The following is a 12,711-nucleotide window of genomic DNA, read 5'->3' as shown; positions in this document are numbered from 1 at the left end:
GAAGTTCAATGTCATTTTCCAGGATGTTCCCAGAACTCCAGCGACAGATTATAAAACTAGGATTTGTATTCCCCACAGCAATGAGTGATTTCATTTTTGTTTTCAAATTATTAAAAAGAACTGATGGGAAAGAAACATAGACTGGGACTGCCATAGTGTTAAGATTTTAGATGGAGAGGAATTTGTTAAGTGTGTACAAGACAATTTTCTGATTCAGGATGTGGATGTACCTACTAGAGAAGGTGCAAAACTTGACCTACTCTTGGGAAATAAGGCAGGGCAGGTGACTGAGGTGTCTGTGGGGGAGCACTTTGGGGCCAGCGACCATAATTCTATTAGATTTAAAATAATGATGGAAAAGGATAGACCAGATCTAAAAGTTGAAGTTCTAAATTGGAGAAAGGCCAATTTTGAATGTATTAGGCAAGAACTTTCAAAAACTGATTGGGGACAGATATTCACAGGTAAAGGGACGGCTGGAAAATGAGAAGCCTTCAGAAATGAGATAACGAGAGTCCAGAGAAAGTATATTCCTGTTAGGGTGAAAGGAAAGGCTGGTAGGTATAGGGAATGCTGAATGACTAAAAAAATTGAACGTTTGGTTAAGAAAAAGAATGAAGCATATTTAAGGTATAGACAGGATAGATCGAGTGAATCCTTAGAAGAGTATAAAGGAAGTAGGAGCATACTTAAGGAGGAAATCAGGAGGGCAAAAAGGGGACATGAGATAGCTTTGGCAAATAGAATTAAGCAGAATCCAAAGAGTTTTTAACAAATATATTAAGGACAAAAGGGTAACTAGGGAAAGAATAGGGCCCCTCAAAGATCAGCAAGGCTGCCTTTGTGTGGAGCCGCAGAAAATGGGGGAGATACTAAATGAGAATTTGCATCAGAAAAGGATATGGAAGATTTAGACTGTAGGGAAACAGATGGTGACATCTTGAAAAACGTCCATATTACAGAGGAGGAAATGCTGGATGTCTTGAAACGGGTAAAGGTGGATAAATCCCCAGGACCTGATCAGGTGTACCCTGGGATTCTGTGGGAAGCTAGAGAAGTGATCGCTGGGCCTCTCGCTGAGATATTTGTATCATCGATAGTCACAGGCGAGGTGCCGGAAGACTGGAAAGTGGCTAACGTGGTGCCACTGTTTAAGAAGGGTGGCAAGGACAAGTCAGGGAACTATAGACCAGTAAGCCTGACGTCGGTGGTGGGTAAGTTGTTGGAGGGAATCCTGAGGGACAGGATGTACATTTATTTGGAAAGGCAAGGACTGATTAGGAATAGTCAACATGGCTTTGTGTGTGGGAAATCATGTCTCACAAACTTGATTGTGAGAGGCTTGATGACAGCAGAGCAATAGATGTGATCTATATGGACTTCAGTAAGGCATTCAACAAGGTTCCCCATGGGAGACTGATTAGCAAGGTTAGATCTCACTGAATACAGGGAGAACTAGCCATTTGGATACAGGACTGGCTCGAAGATAGAAGTAGTGGTGGAGGATTGTTTTTCAGACTGGAAGCCTGTGACCAGTGGAGTGTCACAAGGATTGGTGCTGGGTCCTCGACTTTTTGTCATTTACATAAATGATTTGGATGCGAGCATAAGAGGTACAGTTAGTAAGTTTGCAGATGACACCAAAATTGGAGGTGTAGTGGACAGCAAAGAGGGTTATCTCAGATGACAACAGGATCTTGACCAGATAGGCCAATGGGCTGAGAAGTGACAGATGGAGTTTAATTCAGATAAATGTGAGGTGCTGCATTTTGGGAAAGCAAATCTTAGCAGGACTTATACATTTAATGGTAAGGTCCTAGGGTGTGTTGCTGAACAAAGAGACCTTGGAGTGCAGGTTCATTGCTCCTTGAAAGTGGAGTTGCAGGTAGATAGGATAGTGAAGAAGGTATTTGGTATGCTTTCCTTTATTGGTCAGAGTATTGAGTACAGGAGTTGGGAGGTCATGTTGCGGCTGTACAGGACATTGGTTAGGCCACTGTTGGAATATTGCGTGCAATTCTGGTCTCCTTCCTATCGGAAAGATGTTGCAAAACTTTAAAGGGTTCAGAAAAGATTTTCAAGGATGTTGCCAGGGTTCGAGGATTTGAATTATAGGGAGAGGCTGAACAGGCTGGGGCTGTTTTCCCTGAAGTGTCAGAGGCTGAGGGGTGACCTTATAGAGGTTTACAAAATTATGAAGGGCATGGATAGGGTGAATAGGCAAAGTCTTTTCCCTGGGGTCGGGGAGTCCAGAACTAGAGGACATAGGTTTAGGGTGAGAGGGGAAAGATATAAAAGAGACCTACAAGGCAACGTTTTCACACACACAGGAGGGTGGTACGTGTATGGAATGAGCTGCCAGAGGATATGGTGAAGCCTGGTACAATTGCACCATTTAAGAGACATTTGAATGGGTATATGAATAGGAAGGGTTTGGAGGTACATGGGCCGGGTGCTGGCAGGTGGGACTAGATTGGGTTGTGATACCTGGTCAGTATGGACTGGTTGGACCAAAGGGTCTGTTTCCATGCTGTACATCTCTATGACTCTAAATATTTGGCTGATTGCAGAAAGTTTCCAAATAGGGGGCATTGTCTAAAATTTCACCTGGGAAGCCAAGTTAAGAAACACCTCTTACATCCAACGGGTGGTAGAAGTTTGGAGCTGTCTTCCAAAAGTTAGTATGAAGGCTAGATCAATTTTAAGTCTGAGATTGATGATGTTTGCTCACCAATGTCATGAAAGAACTTGGGACAAAGGTAGCTATATGGAGTTAGGTCATAGACCAGCCATCATCTTGTGGAATGATGGAACAGGCTCGAGGGGCTAAATGGCCTTATCCTGTTCTTATGTTTAAATCAATCATTCTGTAGCTTCCTGTTAGCCCATCCATCATTGGGCTTGCAAGAAAAGTCTCAATATTGAAAGACAAAAGCGAAGACTTGGACTATTTCCCAAAGGACTACCAGCTTCTCAAACATATGAGAAACAACCACAATCATCCATTAGTTACAAGTACATTGTATTTCCTAGCTGATTTTGCCTATTAAAAAATTGAGTATCCCCTTGTCTACAGGAAAAAAAACAAGAAAACCATCAGTTGCTTTCACACCTTGAAGTTGTCCCAAAGTAGTTCACAGCCAATTAATACTGCAAAGTGCAAACACTTTTTTTTTATTTCGATAGTAAAAACAGTTATTTTTGCACAAGGTCTCATGAACAGCAAATGATAAATCACGAGTTATTTCACTTAGCTATCAACCTGGATTATGTCTTCAGGTTCTAGAGTCAGGTTTGAAATTTTAACCTATTCCCTAAGGTTCTAACTGTCAGAGATGTACAGCATGGAAACAGACCCTGCACTCCAACTCATCCATGCCGACCAGATATCCTAAATTAATCTAGTCCAACTTGCCAGCTCTTGGCCCATATCCCTCTAAACCCTTCCTATTCATATACCCATCCAAATGCCTTTTAAATGTTATAATTGTACCAGCCTCCAGCTATTCCTCTAGCAGCTCATTCCATACACGCACCACCCTCTGCTTGAAAAAGCTACCCCTCGAGTCCCTTTCATATCTTTCCCTTCTAAACCTATGCCTTCGAGTTCTGGACTCGCCAACCCAGGGAAAAGACCTTGTCTATTTATCCTATCCATATCCCTCATGATTTTATAAACCTTTAAAAGGTCACCCCTTAGCCTCCGATACTCCTATTCAGCCTCTCCCTGTAGCTCAAACCTGGCAACATCCTTGTAAATCGTTTCTGAACCCTTTCAAGTTTCACGACATCTTCCCTATAGGAGGGAGACCAGAATTGTACACAATATTCCAAAAGTGACCTAACCAATGCCCTGTACACCGTGACATGACCTCCCAACTCCTATACTCAATACTCTGACCAATAAAGGAAAGTGCACCAAACACCTTCTTCACTATCTTATTTACTTGTGACTCCTGTTTCAAGGAACAATGAACCTTACTCCAAGGTCAGCAACACTTCCAGGACCTTACCATTAAGCGTATAAATCCTACCCCGATTTGCCTTTCCAAAATGCAGCACCTCACATGTATCTAAATTAAACTCCACCTGCCACTCTTCAGCCCATTGGCTCATCTGATCAAGATTCCATTGTACTCTGAGGTAACTGTCTACTACACCACCAATTTTGGTGCCATCTGCAAACTTACTATCTATACCTATGTTCACATCCTTTAAATAAATGACAAAAAGCAGTGGATTCAGCACCGATCCTTGTGGCACATCACTTGTCATCAGCCTCCAGTCTGAAAAGCTACCCTCCACCACCATCTTCTACCTTCGAGCCAGTTCTATATCCAAATGGCAAGATCAAACCTTGCTAACCAGTCTACCATGAGGAACCTTGTCAAATGCCTCACTGAAATCCATACAGATCACGTCCACTGCTCTGTCCTTTGTTACTTCTTCAAAAAACTCAAGTTAGTGAGACATGATTTCCCATGCACAAAACCATGTTGACTATCCCTAATCAGTCCTTGCCTTTTCAAATACATGCAAGCCCCTTTCTTCAGGATTCCTGCCAACAACTTGCCCACCTCAGATGTCAGGCTCATCGGCCTATAGTTCTCTGGCTTTTCCTCATCACATTTCTTAAATAGTGGCATCATGTTAGCCAACCTCCAGTCTTCCGGCATCCCACTTGGGACAATCAATGATATAAGTATCTCAGCAAGGGGCCCAGCAATCACCTCCCTAGCTTCCCACAGAATTAGAGTACACCTGATCAGGTCCTCAGGATTTATCCACCTTTATGCATTTTGAAGACAATCCGCATCACCTCCTCTGTAATATGGACATTTTTCCAAGATGTCACCATCTATTTCCTCACATTCTATATCTTCCATGTCCTTCTCCTCTTGCAAATTAGTTTACCATGACGTTAACATTTTACTTTTACAACTCAGTTTATTATCTGAAGAATTCTGTGGCACAACTTCTTCTCGTATCAAGGATTCCACCGCTTTGGTCCATTACTTGATTTGTATTGTTGATTGAACCAATATAGAATGGCAAATGTTTACCAAGTGGTGAATCTTACAGAGTTTGGTATCACCTTCAGACAGACTTGCATTGAATTTTCAATTCCAAGCCATCAATTTGAAGACTATAGAGATTTCAACATCATCCTACTTTTACTAGTGTAGTGCTGAATAATGAGGAATGTAACCTTTTACTACAAGAGGATATAGATGGTTAGTCAGATTGTCCGATCAGTGGCAAATTGAATTCAGTCTAGGTGGGAGAGCGAATACCAAAGAATGATAGGACACGTAGTGCGGAGGAACAGTGAGCCCTTTGGTATGTATGCACACTGTTACATTAAAGTAGTGGGACAGATAGATAAAGTGGTTAAGGCAACATATAGGTTTCTTGCCCATATTAGTTACACCAGCATTTTAGTAGCAGGGAGGTTATGTTGGAACTATTTGAAACATTGTTCAGGCCACAAGTAGTGTATGCAGTTCTGAAATCCACATTACAGGAGGGATGTTGCCTGGGTTGGAGAGTTTCAGTTATGTAGAGAAAATGGATAAATGGGGGTTGCTTTCCTTAAAGCAGAGAAGATTGAGAGGGGATATGTTTCAAATGCATAAACCTATGAGGGACACAAACAGGGTTGAAGGGGAGACATTTGCCCTTGGTGGCATAGATTTAAACTAAGGGGCAAAAGGTTTAGAGAGAATGTGATTTTCTTTTTCCCCGACCCAGAGGATGGTGGGAGTCCAGAAATGTCCACCTGGAATGGTGGTAGAGGCAGAAAGCCTCGTAACATTTAAAAAGAATTTACATATACAGTTGTGATGCAGAGGCATATAATGCTATGGGCCAAGTGCTGGAAAATAGATTATAATAGATGATTGACTCGCACAGATTTGATCAAATGGCCTTAGTCTACTCTTAAACTAAATGTAAACTGAAAAAAAAGTTCTCAGCATTACCCCACCCCATTAAACATTCCCAGGACAGGTACAGTATGCAGTTAGATGAAGAGTAAAGCTTCCTCTGCTCTTTTAAACTGAAAGTAAAGCTACCTCAACAAAGTCTCCATCAAACTCCCTGTAGATTTCTATGACTTCACCATCTCCATCTTACGTAACCAATACTTGTCACTTTATCAGCCAGTTTTGAATCCTTTCCAAGGTTCTTTCTCAATTCTCACAGCCAAGGGCCAAACAAACAAACTTTTATTTGGAAATCCATCAAGTTACTTTTGGAAGTAGAGGTATACCATTATGCAAGCCTTTAAATCAGATCCTGACAGGCTCCTCCAAGTGTCAATTATACCAAATTAATCCTTCACCTAACCATCATTGCAAACTCTTGCCTCATCTACAGCTACCCATTCCTCTTCAAAGTTCTCAAATGCATTGTTGTATCCCAAATCCTTGCCCATCTTTCCTGAAATTCCAAGTCTAAATTGGTGTGTATGCCACATCACTGAAATGTCTGTTGGAAAAGTCACAATAGACTTAAATTTAACTATATGAATATAAATGATCCACCCTTATCTTTCTTGACCTGCCTGCAGTGTTTACACAGTTGGTTATGGCATTTTCCGACATCACATCCACATTCCTCTCCAACTGGGTAGGAATGTACTCACCTAGTTCTAGTTATTTTCAGTAATTTGTTTGGACACGTTATCACACATCTGCAAGACATCTGCTGGATCTACTAGCCTAGAGGCAGTGGCATGGCTTTAGCATCACTAGACTAGCAATCTAGAATTCCAGGCCAATATTATGGAGATAGGGATTTGAATCCCACCATGGCAGGTGGTGAAATTTTAATTAATGAAAACCTGTTTGCCCAACATGTCCAAGTAACTATCATCAATTGTCAGAAAAACCCATTTAGTTCACTCATTCACTGCTGTCCTTATCTGGTTTGTCCTACATGTGACTCCAGACCCACAACAATGTGGTGAACTGCCCTCTGGCAATAAGGAATCAGCAATAAATTCTGGCTTGTCCAGGAATGCCTACATCTCACGAACAAATAAGGGTAAGGATTACTAGTACAGTAACATTGCCACTACGCCACCATTTCCCCTCATCTGGGATGGTTACTATTAGCAACTATCTAACCCTTGTCAGAGAATAATCTGTAATGCTTTCTCTTCCTGCTGTTACACCATTTCCTCAGGTGTTCCCCAATTATATATCTTTGGTCCCAAACTAACTTGGCATCATCTAAAGCTATGAGGCAATTTTCACGTATGTGCTGAAAATACCTGGCCAGCTCCACCACAACACCTCTTTTCCCCGATTGAGTTTAAATTATCAGACCACTTGTCCAACGTGAGCTTACTTTGAGCAGAAATGACTTTCAACAAACAGACATTGTCTTTGCAAATCTTTGTGAGGCTCAATGCAATTTGGAAGAACACCACCACATCCTCTGCTTAGGGGCCTTGCAGCCTTCAAGGTTCAGCATAGAGCTTGATAATTTGACAGCAGAACTACCTCCTTCCATGTCTATTATCTATCCCCCACAGCCCAGATCCTGTCATGAAATGGGTTGTTTTTAGTACAGCAACCCATTTTTAATTACCTACAGTCCCTATTGCCACCTACCCACCTTCTCCTTCCCGGATTTACTATCAATAATTCCTTTACTTGACTACCTTTATATCTCTCTCAAACATTCTCTCTGGGATCCCTGTCCAGGTATCTGCTCACCCAATCATCAATATAACTACCACCTTTTCCTAGTTGCAATCAGTTCTAAAGAAGAGTAACTGGATTTGAAATATTTACCGCTTTCTCTCCACAGATGCTGCCAGACACACTTCTTCAGCAATTTCTGTTCTTCTGTTTGTTACATGGATTAAATGTTTATTTGAAGGCCTTAGTCGCTCTTCCGACCAGAAGTGCAGGCTAGAGTTTGCTGTTTTCCTTATAGCTAACTCTTAGTGACTGCAAGCACACTGCCATTGAAACACAAGCATTATACTTCCTACTATTAATCAGCAGCCAGAATAGATTCTGATAGATTGTTCCCCTCATGGTATTACGTAATGAGCTTCTTTATTTTCAACAACAGCTTACATTTTAGTTCAGAGAAACAGCACATTTCAGAAATGTATCAAAGGCGAGATTATCAGACGTTGAAGTAAGCTGGGTGTGCGCTTGATATATGGCTTGGCAAAACATGGCAGCTCAAAAGATAAACAAAACAAAAAGAAAGTAGAAAAGAAGAAAGAAAAGCCAAGGAGACAAAAGGAAGAAAGTGGGCAGCCATAGCCCCATCACCTGTGCTTTTATTTTGTGACAGCAATTATTGTTAAGAGAATGTTTAGTTATGCTTTCTCACTGCCTGCCACTAGAAAAGATTTCTCAGCTTTCCCCTCAAGTCATGTTGTGAAAGCTGCTGAGCTGAAAGTTTCACAGGACAGAAGCTCATTACTGGTGGCTGCTCTTTGTTTATACTGCTATGGGAAACATTGTGATTAATGCAGCTGTACAAGAAAGAGGATCTGAGCCTATATTTCTTTTAGGTGAAAATATTTCAGACATGAAGTATTCTTGATCCTCAATAGTTTTTCCAAACTCCTGGACCACCCACTCTCCCTGAGCTGCTAACACACTGAACAGAGTCAAGCAGTGGGTGGGTGGTAGGTCTTCAATCTCCCACCAGATTTTCAAAGGACGACCATCTTGAAATGCTAATAATGTTGGATCAACAGTTGTTCACAGTAGTTCATTCCAACTTCTAAATTACAGCAGGTGATTTCTAAAATTCTACCATGGGTGTCCACTATCAGATTCAGGCCATGTTGCTTTTATAAATTTTTTTTGAAACAAATCTAATACTGTGTTCAATTCTGACCTCCCTGCTATAGGAAGGATGTTGTGAAACTTGAAAGAATTTAGAAAGATTTAAGGGTGTTGCTGGGTTGGTGGGCTTGAACTATAGGGACAGACTGAATAGATTTGGACTATTTTCCCAGAAGTATCAGAGGCTGAAGGGTGGACCTCAGGAGTTTATAAAATCATGAGGGGCATGGATAGGGTGAAGAGCGAAGGGTTTTTTCCCCCCACAGGGTAGGGGAGTCCAAAACTAGAGGGTTTGGTTTAACGTGAGAGGAGAAAGATTCAAAAGGGACCAAAGGAGCAACTTTTTCCACTCAAAAGGGTTTTTATATGTGGAATGAGCTGCCAGATGCAGTGGTGGAGAGAGTGGTGCATATATAGAATGAGCTGCCAGGGGAAATGGTGGAGGCTAGTACAATTATAGCATTTATAAGGCATCTGGATGTGTATATAAATTGGAAGGGTTTAAGAGGGATATAGGCCAAATACTGGCAAATTTGACTAGATTAATTTAGGATATTTGGTTGGCATGGACAAATTGGACAGAATGGTCTGTTTCCAGTACATCTCTATCCAGTATATTCAGAAACATATGAAGATCATCCACAATACTGATTTACAGTTTTCATGATGAAAATAATAAAATTTGATCCAGAAAACATACCAGGAGTTTGGAGCCAATGGAGTTTGAAGTCAAGTGAGCAAAACACTGGTATGGACCAGTGGGTTGAATATAGCCCATGTTGCAAATTCTATGAAATTCCATAAAAAAAACACAATTTGCTCGATTCATTGACTGCAGATTAGTCATCCTGTTCATTCATTATAGATTACATAGTAGTCCCACTATAAATGTGCTGAGCTATTGATTCTATTAACATTAATACAGGAGATTTGGGGAAAAATTAAAAAGAAGATTTTCTCACTTTAGTCATGAAGGAGAGTAGTTATGCAAATCATATAGAAACAGAAAATCTGGGCAACTCCATGAAATAAACAAATAGCCAAAGGCTCAAAGTCAAATGTAGGACCCGACAGTAGAAAGTTGCACTTTATCTAAAGTAAATATGTTGAATGTTATCTTTTGCAGGAAAACAAGATCAGATGGACCTCCCATGTACAGTGTCGTCCCAATGGATGTTCAGGTAGAAGTGGGACCATTTAATTAGGTTACATTTTCCCATTATGCAGGTTAAGTTAAAATTAACAGGTAGTTTTTTTTTGCATGACTCTCTACTATGGTTGTTCTTAACCATAGTTAGGAATGGTTGATCATTCCTGAAGAAGGGCTTATGCCCAAAACGTCGATTCTCCTGTTCCTTGGATGCTGCCTGACCTGCTGTGCTTTTCCAGCAACACATTTTCAGCTATGGTTATTCTTAGCCCATACTTCTCCTTGCTATCATCTGAACCTCCAACCAGGACTCTGGGTAGCTCTCAGGTTCAAAAGACATTTGTTAATTGAGCGAAAGACACCTTTCACGTTTCAGAGTACCTGTAACTCACAGCTGCAATGATCTACCCTATAAGGTGGATACATCAATTATTGGCAACTCCAACTGAGCTGTTACTGTAAATCAGCCATTTTGAAAAAATGCTCATAGGATGCAGGCATTGCTAGCATTTATTGTCCAGTTCCAATAGCCCTGGAAAAGGTGGTTGTAAATTGTATTCCAGGATTCTAACCCAGCAAAGGAACAGCAACATATTTCCAAGTCAGGATGGTGTGTGGCTTGGAGGGGATCTTGAAGGTTGCAGTGTTCAATGTATCAGCCACCCTTGTCCTATTTGGTAAAATGTCACCCAGTATGGAAGCTGGTGTTAGGGAGCCTTAGTTATTACAGTATACCTTGCAGACAGGACACACTGCTATCATTGTGGGTCTGCAGGGACAGGACTGAAATTTTAAAATGGCAGATGGAGTGTCAATAAAGCAGGGTGCTTTTTTCCCCCTGGAAGACATAGAATTTCTCAAGTGTTGTCTGGATGAGAACAGTTCCAACAAGTGGAGAATATTCCATCACACTCCTGGACTGGGGGACTTGTAGCTGGTGGACAGGTTTTGGAGACAGGAGATGGGTTACTCGCTAAAGGATTCCTAGCTTCTGGTCAGTCTTGTATTATTTGGCTAGTCCAGTTCAGTTTCTAGTCAATGGTAATGTTGATTGTGGGGGATTCAGTGATGCTAATACCATTGGATGTTAAAGATGATGGTTGGATCCTTTCTCGATGGAGATGGGTTTTTGCCTGGCACATGGGTGAGACAAATGTTACTTGCAACTTAACACCCAAAGTATGAACATTGACCCTGACTTATTCAACATGGATCCATGCTTCTTCAGTATCAGACCTATCAAGAATTTTTTTGAACGTTGTGTAATTATCGAACATCTCCACTTCTGACCTTTTGACGGAGGGAAGTTCACTGGTGAAGCAGCCGAAGGGAGTCGGATCCAGGACTCTATCCAGAGAGATGCAGTGATGCCCTGGGGCTGAGATGATTGATCTCAACAACAACAATAATCTTTGTACTCGACATGACTGCAAACAGTGAAGAGTATTTCCCCAATATCCAATTACCCTAGTTTTAGCAAAGGCTAATGCCATGCACTGTTAAATGTAGGCTTGTTGTCAATGGAAGTCACTTTCACCTCACCTTGGTTCAGTTCTTTTGCTCATGTTTGGATCAATGCTGTAATGAGATCAGGAGCTGAATGACCTTGACAAAACCGAAACTTCTTTTGCAAGTACCACCTGACTGTATCCTCAATGTCCCCTCCCATCGCTTTACTGATGATTGAGTTTGAACTGATGGGCTCTAATTGATTGGATTGGATTTGCCCTCCTTTTTGTGGACATGACAATGACAATTTCCACATTGTCAAGTAGATGCCATTTTTGTAGCATACTGGTACGGCTTGGCTAGGGGTGTGCCTCGTCCAGCAGCGCATGTCTTCAGTACTCTGAAGTACTTGACTCAACTGCCCTCTGAAATGGCTTACAGAGCCAACCAATCAGTACAAAGATTGTGTAGTTGATTTTTAACTGTCCTCTGATATAGGCGAGCTAGCCACTCAGTTGTAGCAAATACCACTGTAAAGTAATGAAAATGAATAGACCACCTTGAACGGACCTAAACACTGGAAACATCAACAGCACACCCAACCCTGTTGACCCTGTGAAGACTATCTTACTAACATTTGGAGACTTGCACCAAAATTGGGAGCTGTCCCACAGATTACTCCAGCAACAACCTGACAGTGTTATACAAATGGAATCGTATCAACAGGCAATGCCCAATACATCATTGTCACCATTTCAGAGCATATCCTACCTCAATATCAGGGCAGAGTGACCCAGAGTTAGTGGTGCAGTGATATCCAGTCAGAAAGTAATTGTACAGGTGTCCTCAATATTGACTTCATACCCCATGAAGTCTAATGGTATCGGGTCAAACAGGGGCAAGGAAACATCTTGCTGATGTTTCGCAGCAGAGAGTGGCGGGAGCTGGGTGGAAGGCAAAGCCAGTCGGGAAGGTAAGCGATTGCTATATAAAGAACTTACCTTGACCCAACGGTCTTTTCGCAGCAGAGAGCAGCGGGAGCTGGGCGGAAGTTCAGGCGGAGTGCAAAGCCAGTCGGGAAGGTAAGTGATTGCTATTAGAGAGGGTGAGTTCTAAACCCCAGGTCCGACAAAGTAGGTTCTCCCTCCCTCCCTCCTCCTCTAACCTAAATTAAGAGTCCACAGACTTGCCACAAAAAGAGGGTCTAAGGAAGTTTGGATCGAAGAGTGAGGCTTCAGCTCAGGAATCTTTGACAAGGAGGTTGAGTGAAGTGATTACGCCACAGTTGAA

The 12,711-nt window shown here is 41.7% G+C and overlaps 1 protein-coding gene across 1 annotated transcript in view; it reads right to left on the bottom strand.

The window, feature by feature from the left end:
* The window catches only part of LOC122562785 (RNA-binding protein Musashi homolog 1-like), a gene marked incomplete at its 3' end in the record, with an annotated part of 143,819 nt that overhangs the window by 60,985 nt on the left and 70,123 nt on the right, over positions 1-12,711 (bottom strand). The gene's annotated exons all lie outside the window — the stretch shown is intronic.

This window comes from Chiloscyllium plagiosum, chromosome 25 (assembly GCF_004010195.1).
Source record: "Chiloscyllium plagiosum isolate BGI_BamShark_2017 chromosome 25, ASM401019v2, whole genome shotgun sequence".
In the NCBI taxonomy this organism is placed as follows: Eukaryota; Metazoa; Chordata; class Chondrichthyes; order Orectolobiformes; family Hemiscylliidae; genus Chiloscyllium; species Chiloscyllium plagiosum.
This window is presented reverse-complemented; position numbering and strand designations above follow the sequence as displayed.